Source organism: Rutidosis leptorrhynchoides, chromosome 1, assembly GCF_046630445.1.
Source record: "Rutidosis leptorrhynchoides isolate AG116_Rl617_1_P2 chromosome 1, CSIRO_AGI_Rlap_v1, whole genome shotgun sequence".
Taxonomy (NCBI): Eukaryota; Viridiplantae; Streptophyta; class Magnoliopsida; order Asterales; family Asteraceae; genus Rutidosis; species Rutidosis leptorrhynchoides.
Window position 1 is genome coordinate 240950317 of NC_092333.1, and position 9839 is coordinate 240960155.

Sequence of the window (9839 nt, forward strand, 5' to 3'; positions counted from 1 at the left end):
TAGTTGACAAATTTCTTAAACAATTCTTTCCTGCATCTAAAGCCGTAAGACTTCAAGCAGAAATTGTTACGTTTACACAGAAACCGAATGAAACTCTATATGAGGCATGGACTAGATATGGAAAATTGTTAAGAGGATGTCCGCAATATGGTTTAGACACCTGTCAAATAGTACAAATATTCTACCAAGGATGCGACATCACTACAAGGAAAGACATAGATATAGCAGCTGGTGGTTCTATTATGAAGAAAACCGAAACTGATGCTTACAAAATTATTGATAACACTGCTTCCCACTCACATGGGTGGCACCAAGAAAAAGACATCGTTAGATCATCTAAAGCAGCTAGATCTGATTCTAGCCATGACTTAGATTCCATTTCCGCAAAGATAGATGCTGTGGAGAGACGAATGGAAAAGATGACTAAAGATATTCACTCAATACGAATTAGTTGTGAGCAGTGTGGAGGACCACATTTAACAAAAGATTGTCTCAGTATTGAATTAACAATGGAACAAAGAGAGAATATTTCATACATAAACCAAAGGCCTGGAAATAATTATCAGAATAATTATCAACCGCCAAGACCTATTTACAATCAAAACCAGAACTATAACCGAAATATTCCATACAACAACCAACAAGGTCCTAGCAATCAACAAGTATCCAATAATACTTACAATCAGCAAAGACCTAATTTTCAAAACAAACCACCACAACAAACCGATGATAAAAAGCCGAATTTAGAAGATATGATGATGAAGCTAGTTGAAACTCAAACGCAGTTTTTTACATCTCAGAAACAAACCAATGAACAAAATGCTCAAGCATTTAGAAATCAACAAGCTTCTATTCAAAATCTGGAACAAGAAGTAAGTAACCTAGCAAGGTTAATAGGTGAAAGAAAACCGGGAAGTCTACCTAGTGATACAAATGCTAACCCCCGGAATGAAACAGCTAAAGCCATTACTACAAGAAGTGGTACAACACTTAAACCACCTGAAATACCTGTAATTTCTGATGAAGCTATTCCTACTCCACAAGAACCACAACCTGATCAAGATAAGGAAAAAGAACCGGTAGTTGAAAAGGTTAATGAAGATAACACAGCTAAGGATAAACCTTATGTTAAACCATACCAACCACCACTTCCTTACCCGAGTAAAATGAAGAAAGAGAAACTTGAAGCCGAGCAATCCAAATTCTTGGATATGTTTAAACAGATAAATGTAAATCTTCCTTTCATTGATGTGATTTCAGGAATGCCTAGATATGCTAAATTCTTGAAAGATCTAATTTCAAATAGAAAGAAAATAGAAGAACTCTCGGCTGTTACTATGAATGCTAATTGTTCAGCAGTGCTGTTGAATAAGATACCAGAAAAACTATCTGATCCAGGAAGTTTCACAATTCCATGTTTTCTGGGAAGTCTTAGTTCAATAGAAGCATTGGCAGACTTAGGTGCTAGTATAAATTTAATGCCATATTCACTATACGCTAAACTAGACCTTGGAGAATTGAAACCAACCAGAATAAGCATACAACTAGCCGATAGATCAATAAAATATCCTAGAGGGATAATGGAGAACATGCTAGTTAAAGTTGGTACTTTAGTATTTCCAGTAGATTTTGTTGTTCTGGACATGGAAGAAGATTCTCAAGTTCCTCTCATATTAGGAAGACCATTCTTAAACACGGCTAAAGCAATGATAGACGTGTTCGGTAAGAAATTGACCCTAAGTATAGAGGATGAGAGTGTTACCTTTTCAGTTGATAGAGCAATGCAACAACCACAATCTGCAGATGATACATGTTATTATATTCAAACTATAGATGCACATGCAGAATTATTAGAAGAATTTCCAGAATTACAAGGAACAGGAGAATGTTCTTTAGGAGAAGGTAATGAACCAATTGATGAAGCTGAAATGTTAGCTACACTTATAGCTAATGGATATGAACCAACAACAGAAGAAATTCAAATGCTAAAAGAAGAAGACAAATATCGATATAAATCATCGATAGAAGAACCTCCAAAATTAGAGTTAAAGCCACTTCCAAACCATTTGGAATACGCTTATTTACATGGTGAATCTGAATTACCTGTAATAATATCGTCTTCTCTTACTGAAAATGAGAAATCACAACTCATTTCCGTGTTGAAAGCTCATAAACCAGCCATTGCATGGAAGATTCATGATATTAAAGGAATAAGTCCTTCGTATTGCACTCATAAAATCCTTATGGAAGAAGGTCATAAAACGTATGTGCAATGCCAACGAAGACTAAATCCTAATACACAAGATGTAGTTAAGAAAGAGATTATTAAACTGCTAGATGCAGGTCTAATTTATCCAATCTCTGATAGTCCATGGGTAAGCTCAGTTCAATGCGTGCCTAAGAAGGGTGGCATGACTGTCATTACAAATGAGGAAAATGAGCTTATTCCTACTAGGACTGTAACAGGATGGCGTGTATGTATTGATTATAGAAAATTAAATGACACCACCAGAAAAGATCACTTTCCCTTACCTTTCATATATCAAATGTTGGAAAGATTAGCCGGAAATAGTTACTATTGTTTCCTAGATGGATTTTCCGGATATTTTCAAATTCCAATAGCACCCGAGGACCAAGAGAAAACCACATTCACGTGCCCTTATGGTACTTTTGCTTACAAACGCATGCCATTTGGACTTTGCAATGCCCCTGCAACCTTTCAAAGGTGCATGATGGCGATTTTTCACGACATGATAGAAGAATGCATGGAAGTTTTCATGGATGACTTTTCAATCTTCGGTGATACATTTGAATCATGTCTAGTTAATCTGGAACGAATGCTTATTAGATGCGAACAATCAAATCTAGTACTTAATTGGGAGAAATGCCATTTCATGGTTAAAGAAGGCATCGTTCTTGGACATAAAATTTCAAAAGAAGGAATTGAAGTGGATAGAGCTAAAGTAGATGTAATTGCTAAACTTCCACATCCCACCAATGTTAGAGGAGTTAGGAGTTTTCTAGGGCATGCCGGTTTTTACCGACGTTTCATAAAAGATTTTTCAAAAATTGCCACTCCTATGAATAAACTCCTAGAAAAGGATGCTCCATTCATCTTCTCCGATGAGTGTATCAAATCTTTTAATATTCTTAAAGAGAAACTCACTAATGCACCGATCATGATAACACCAAATTGGAATCTACCATTTGAACTAATGTGCGATGCAAGTGATTTTGTAATGGGAGCCGTTTTAGGACAAAGGATTGAAAAACGATTTCAACCTATATATTATGCTAGTAAGACGTTACAAGGAGCACAAACGAACTATACAACTACTGAAAAAGAACTCCTTGCTATTGTCTTTGCTTTTGACAAATTTCGATCATATCTCGTTCTAGCAAAAACGGTGGTCTATACCGAACATTCTGCTCTTAGATACCTATTTTCAAAACAAGATGCTAAACCAAGATTAATCCGTTGGATCTTACTCTTACAAGAGTTTGATATTGAAATCCGAGATAAAAGAGGAGCAGAAAATCTCGCCGCTGATCATCTTTCTCGTCTTGAAAATCCCGAATTAGAAGTTCTAAATGAATCGGCCATACAAGACAACTTTCCTGATGAATATCTATTGAAGATAGATTATAAAGAAATTCCATGGTTTGCAGACTATGCAAACTACTTAGTTTGTGGATTCCTTGAAAAAGGATTATCGTACTAAAGACGAAAGAAATTCTTCAGTGATATAAAACACTATTTCTGGGAAGATCCACATCTGTTTAAAAGTTGTCCCGATGGAATAATACGCCGATGTGTATTTGGAGATGAAGCTAGTAAAATTTTAAACCATTGTCACACAGGACCAACTGGAGGGCATTATGGGCCTCAACTAACAGCAAGAAAAGTTTATGATGCTGGATTCTATTGGCCTACAATTTACAAAGACGCACACCTTCTTTGTAAAATCCTGTGATGCTTGTCAAAGGGCCGGAAAAATAAGTCAACGTGATGAAATGCCACAAAATGTCATCCAAGTATGTGAAGTATTTGACATTTGGGGTATTGACTTTATGGGTCCATTTCCAAAATCTCATAATAATCTATATATACTCGTAGCCATTGATTATGTATCTAAATGGGCGGAAGCACAAGCTCTCCCAACTAATGATGCACGAGTTGTAGTCAACTTTTTAAAACGTCTTTTTGCAAGGTTTGGAACACCGAAAGCTTTGATAAGTGATCGGGGTACTCATTTCTGTAATAATCAACTTGAGAAAGTTCTTAAAAGATATGGAGTAACTCATAAAATCTCCACCGCATATCATCCACAAACAAGTGGACAAGTTGAAAATACCAACCGAGCTTTAAAACGTATTCTAGAGAAAATCGTAGGATCAAATCCGAAGGAATGGTCCATTAAATTGGAGGATGCACTCTGGGCTTTTAGAACAGCCTACAAAACTCCAATTGGAACCACACCTTTTAGACTTGTTTATGGAAAAGCATGTCATCTTCCAGTAGAAATTGAACACAAAGCATTTTGGGCTTTGAAAACATGTAATCTTGATTTACATGAAGCTGGACGTCTACGATTAAGTCAACTAAACGAATTAGAAGAATTAAGACATGAAGCATATGAAAATTCGTTAATCTATAAGGAAAGAACGAAGAAATGGCATGATAAAAGAATCAGAAGTTCAAAAGAATTTAAAGAAGGAGACAGAGTTCTTCTTTTCAATTCACGATTCAAGCTATTTCCTGGAAAATTGAAATCAAGATGGTCTGGACCATTCATAGTCAAAAGAGTTTTCCCATATGGAACGATAGAATTAATAAATTCAAATGGGATTGAATTTAAAGTTAATGGTCACAGAGTTAAACATTACATACATGGTCCGATGGAAGTCGACAACGAAGTTAATCACAATTTCGACACCACAGCTAACTAAGTGTGGGGAGAATCAAGTCTCTAAAGGATAAAATGTATTTCTGTTAGAGTTAGATTGTCTGTTTTCGTGTAATTCTCGAAAATGGAACCCGAATGGTCTTTCCCTAGCAGACCCTAAAGAACTAGTCTTCTCCCCCCATTCTGAATTTTTATTTTTTTAGGTTTTTACAAAATGAAGACTGCCTGTGAACTAAACCATGGTCTAATGCTACACGCTTTGATCACTAAACGAAATAATGACATACTACCGAGTGAATTAGTATCAGTAATCAGAGAAAGAATGGACAGAGTTAGAAAAGAATCCAGATGCGAAGATAATAAGATACAATTTGGTAAAGGAAAATCAAAATCCGCAGCAAAAAGAAGAGCACGACACCTAGAACGATGTCACAAATGCGGAAAATGGTCACATGGAGGTAAATGTTCAAATAATCAAACCTATTCAAATACCGAATTTGTTACTTTATGCAGAGACGGACCGTTCATATGTTTAGAAGAAAAGACACTGAATGCTCGAGGTTACGCCTATGTAGCCATGGAAAACCAATTAAACCGACTATCTTATGAATGGGATAGATCATATAACTAAGAAATCTATTTCACAGGTAAGTCTGTACAGTTTTTATTTTATTTTATTTTTAACCTTTTGATAATAAACGCTAATTTGTTCGCTAAAAAGTATTAAATTGGTATTAAATAAAATTAGGTTTGGCGACCGAAATTATTGATATCATTCAAAAATTTATTACATCACTGCGAAATTTAACGTTTATTCTTAAGGTATAAATATCTTTAATCAATCAACCCAAAATATTTCAAAAATTCGTCATGAGTTAAATTAGGTCTTGGAACCGAAATTACTTTACCGAAAAGAGGGGCGCATATTTTTGATAATATTTGATTGATTAAAGTGGGATAAAAAGCCAAAAAGATTTTTAATTTTATTTTTACCATGTTTTTAAAATTAATATTTAAATCTTAAATTAATATTGTAAACTTTGTAAAAACAATATTTATAAAATTGTAAATATTTGAAAAATTAATATAAGTTTGGTGTGAATTTATAATATGAATTTTTAAATTAAGTTTGGTGTGAATTTTTAATTTTTAAAATATGAATTTTTTAATTTTATGCATTTTAAATTTTAAGTTTGGTGCGAACTTTTAATATTAATTTTGAATTTTATATTTAAATTGTGTGGATTTAAAAACAAAAATTTACTTTATCTCATTAAGTTAAAAATATGATTTTTAAAATTCGTCGTAAGTTGAAGACTAGGTCTTTGAACCGAAATTGCTTTACCCGAGAGAGGGACGAGAACTTTTATTATCATTATTTTTAATCTTATTGAATTAAAGTATGGCAAAAATAATAAAAAACCCAAAAAAAATCTAAGCTTTTAAAACAATCGCTAAAAAAAGAAAAATTTTAAAATTTTGTCGAGGGACGGACTAGGACATCGATCCGAAATGACCTCGTCCTAAATAACAAAGGAAAAAAAAAATTTTAAAATTAATTACTTAATTGTTTTATAAGTTAAAGATTATAAAAAAAAAAAAAAAGCAAACTCCGCGACTCGCGGAGTTTGAAGTGTCCAAACACCGCGAGTCGCGGGAGGACCGAAATCCAGAAAAAAAAAAATATAAACTGATCGAATTAATCAGTCCACACACCACAAAACCAAACCTGCAAAATAAACCCGAAATACTGCGCGAAAATACACCAAAAACACCCCAAAATTACAATTTTTAACCGTTAATCACCAAATCTTTTACTAAAATCATGTTGAGAAGGATGCTATCTAGGAATTACTCAAGAAAAACGGTAAATTTCTACACCTAAACACCATTTAATCCGAAATTTGGTGTTCTTGAGCAATTTTTTCCCCAATTTGATTTTGATGCTTTTTAGTGTAATTATGATTAAATTGTTTATGTATTATGCTTGTATAATCTAGATTGATGCTATTTAACATGATTAGAAGCCTTAAACTTCAAATTTTGAATAATCTAGGGTTTGTGTTCAAATTTGGGGCTTTTTGATATAAACAGGTTATGGCCGATTTTTGTCATGAATTGTTGCTAAATTAAGTAGTGTAACATGTTTAGGTAGTTAAATGATCCAAACTTTGAGCCTAAACATGATTTTGAGAATTAAAGTGGACTTTTTCAAGTCTAAAATTCATGAACTTGATTTTTGAAAGATAATGCCATTTGAAACTTGTTTAATTGCTAGTAATGATTATTTTGACATGTTATTTGAGTTGAATGCTTATGAACTTGGCGAACATTTTCGTATATGCTTATTTGAAAAAGTGTAGATTTGATGAAAATATGAAAATAAGCTTAAGTTGAATATAAATTGATCATGTCATTGTAATTATTTTGATTGATGATTTTGCTGACACTAATGCATATTTGGATGCACAAAAATTGTGTTTGATGTGTTTTGCAGACTGAAAGGGGTGAATCTTCATCCCAAGCCCGCAATGCTCCTGCTGAGAATGCGGAACAACAGGAGGTGGATAACTACTACAAGCAGGATATACCTCATCCAGTCATGACCTTTTCTAATATGCACTTGGAAGAGTTGCACCCGAACCTGAGATTTGACAGACTTTGGATAGATTATCCAAAATATCAAAGGGGTTTGCATACTCTTCATTCTAAGGTTGTTGGGGTACCGAGGGTCATAGAATGGGGACCCTTAGAAGCTGTAGAATTGGCCGGGCCAATTAGGGAATTACTTGTACAGAGGTATGGTAATTCTACTTTTAATGACTGGGTACGTTTATTCACCATGCGTAGACCTGTATATAAAGTATGGTGTGAAGAATTGTTGTGTAGTATAGAGTTGAATGATCGGGTAGCTAGTTTAACCGATCGTTCTTTTATTAGATTTTTGTTAGGCGGTTCGATGCGCCACATGTCTTTACTGGACATGGCTCAGGCTTTACGTATACATACGCCTGAGGAGTTAGCATCTGCCGATTGTAGAGGGTTGATACTAAACGGTAGAAAGATAGATGAAAATTTTGATACACACGGTGTGTGGAGTCAAATGACAAGCCATCACCGTTTCAAAGGGGGAAATTACTCTTATTTGGATATAGATAGAGCCGAATTAAGAGTGATTCATAGGTTTTTAGCTAATTCGATTACACAAAGGGGTAAGAACAAGGAAAAGGTAAATGAACAGGATTTGTTTTACCATATGTGTATTCGAGACCCACAAAGCGCTGTAAGTATACCGTATTGTGTGGGTTATTATTTATCAGCTATGGTTCGGGGGATGAGACCGCATAGCATAATAGGAGGTGGTATTTTTATTACTTTGATTGGTGAATATCTCGGTGTGGATATAAGTCGGGGGGGGATTATTAGTAGAAGAACCAGAACCCCGCGATACTATAGGTTTAAATGTATACCATGGTGCGAAAGTTTTGAAGAGGCGAAATAACGCCGCAGTACCATACCATGGTAGACATCCACAGGTTGAGAGAAACCAACAGCAAGGTAATGTAGGAGGGGGAAATGAGATGCAAGAAATGCAAAGGTTTATAGCTTCACAGGAGTACGAAAATGCTAGACAGAGAGCATTTGAAGATTGGCAAGTTCATCAGAACCAAATCATAGCTCATTGCCAACATATAGGTAGAAACTATATTCCTACACCGAAACCCATCTTCCCTCCCTGGTCTATAGAGATGCAGCCACCGTATCCTACGTATAACCCTGCCGAAGCATTCTATAGCACCTATGGTTATGCCTGGAACCCCTATTGGTATCAATATCATCCCTAGTCTACTTATTATTTTTTTTATTTTGTAATTTGTAATGATTGATACGTTTAATACTTTTGTTAATATTGTAATCATTTTTATAATTGTCTAACTTTTATTCTTAGATTTTAATAATTTTTGAATGTGGGGTAATATACCAAACTTCAAAAATATGTATATATGTTTGCAGTTTATCTTATGTACACAACAGGGTAAAACAACGCATTTTCAAAGACTGGCATTAAGTTCAGCAAAAGCAACTAATTTTGACGACAAGATGCAAAATATATGTGAAATAACAACAAGACGGAATGAACAAATGATGTGCACCATTTATCATTCAGCAAACAAACGCCAATATATTTGGAAACTTTGGTAAAAATTTAATCATTTTCACACAAATCACCCTCAATAATTTAAATTATTACTGATTTCTTGCAAATGAGGGCATTGCAAGATCTTAAGTGTGGGAAGGGGTTAAATTCTTTCGGATTTTAAAATTTTTTACTTTATACACTTGGTTACCATTAAAAATACTAGTAAAGCAGTAGTTGTATTAGAATCTAGTGCTCTCTGATAAAAAAGAACAGCCCTAGTCTTATATACTGACTACCCAATTCTAGTAAAATTTTTCAAAATTTTCAATTAAATGAACTCAAAATCATGTTTATACATATTTATGAACGATAAAACTAGGTTTTAACACCGAAATTATTGTTACCTCGGAAAGGACATAAATTGAGAAACAAACCAAAATGTTAAAATTCATTTAAAATGGAATAGAGGACGATAAAAAGGAAAATAAAAGCCAAGTGTGGGAAAATTTACCAAGTTATTTTAAACATATGTCACATATATCTGTAACAAATAACTGAAAATACTTTTACTTTAGACTAAACTAAACTGTTTTACCCGATGAAAGAAAAGAAGAGATGGATCTACACGATGAATCAATTCCATCATTAAAAGGAAGTAAAGTCTTCCGAAAAAGAAACGCGCTTCTTGATTTAGGTCATGAAGTTGTCGTCCAGGCCAGCTGTAGGTTCACGAAAAATCCAGAAAAGTCATCACTAAAATCAGCAGGAAATCCACAGACCTCAGCATTAAA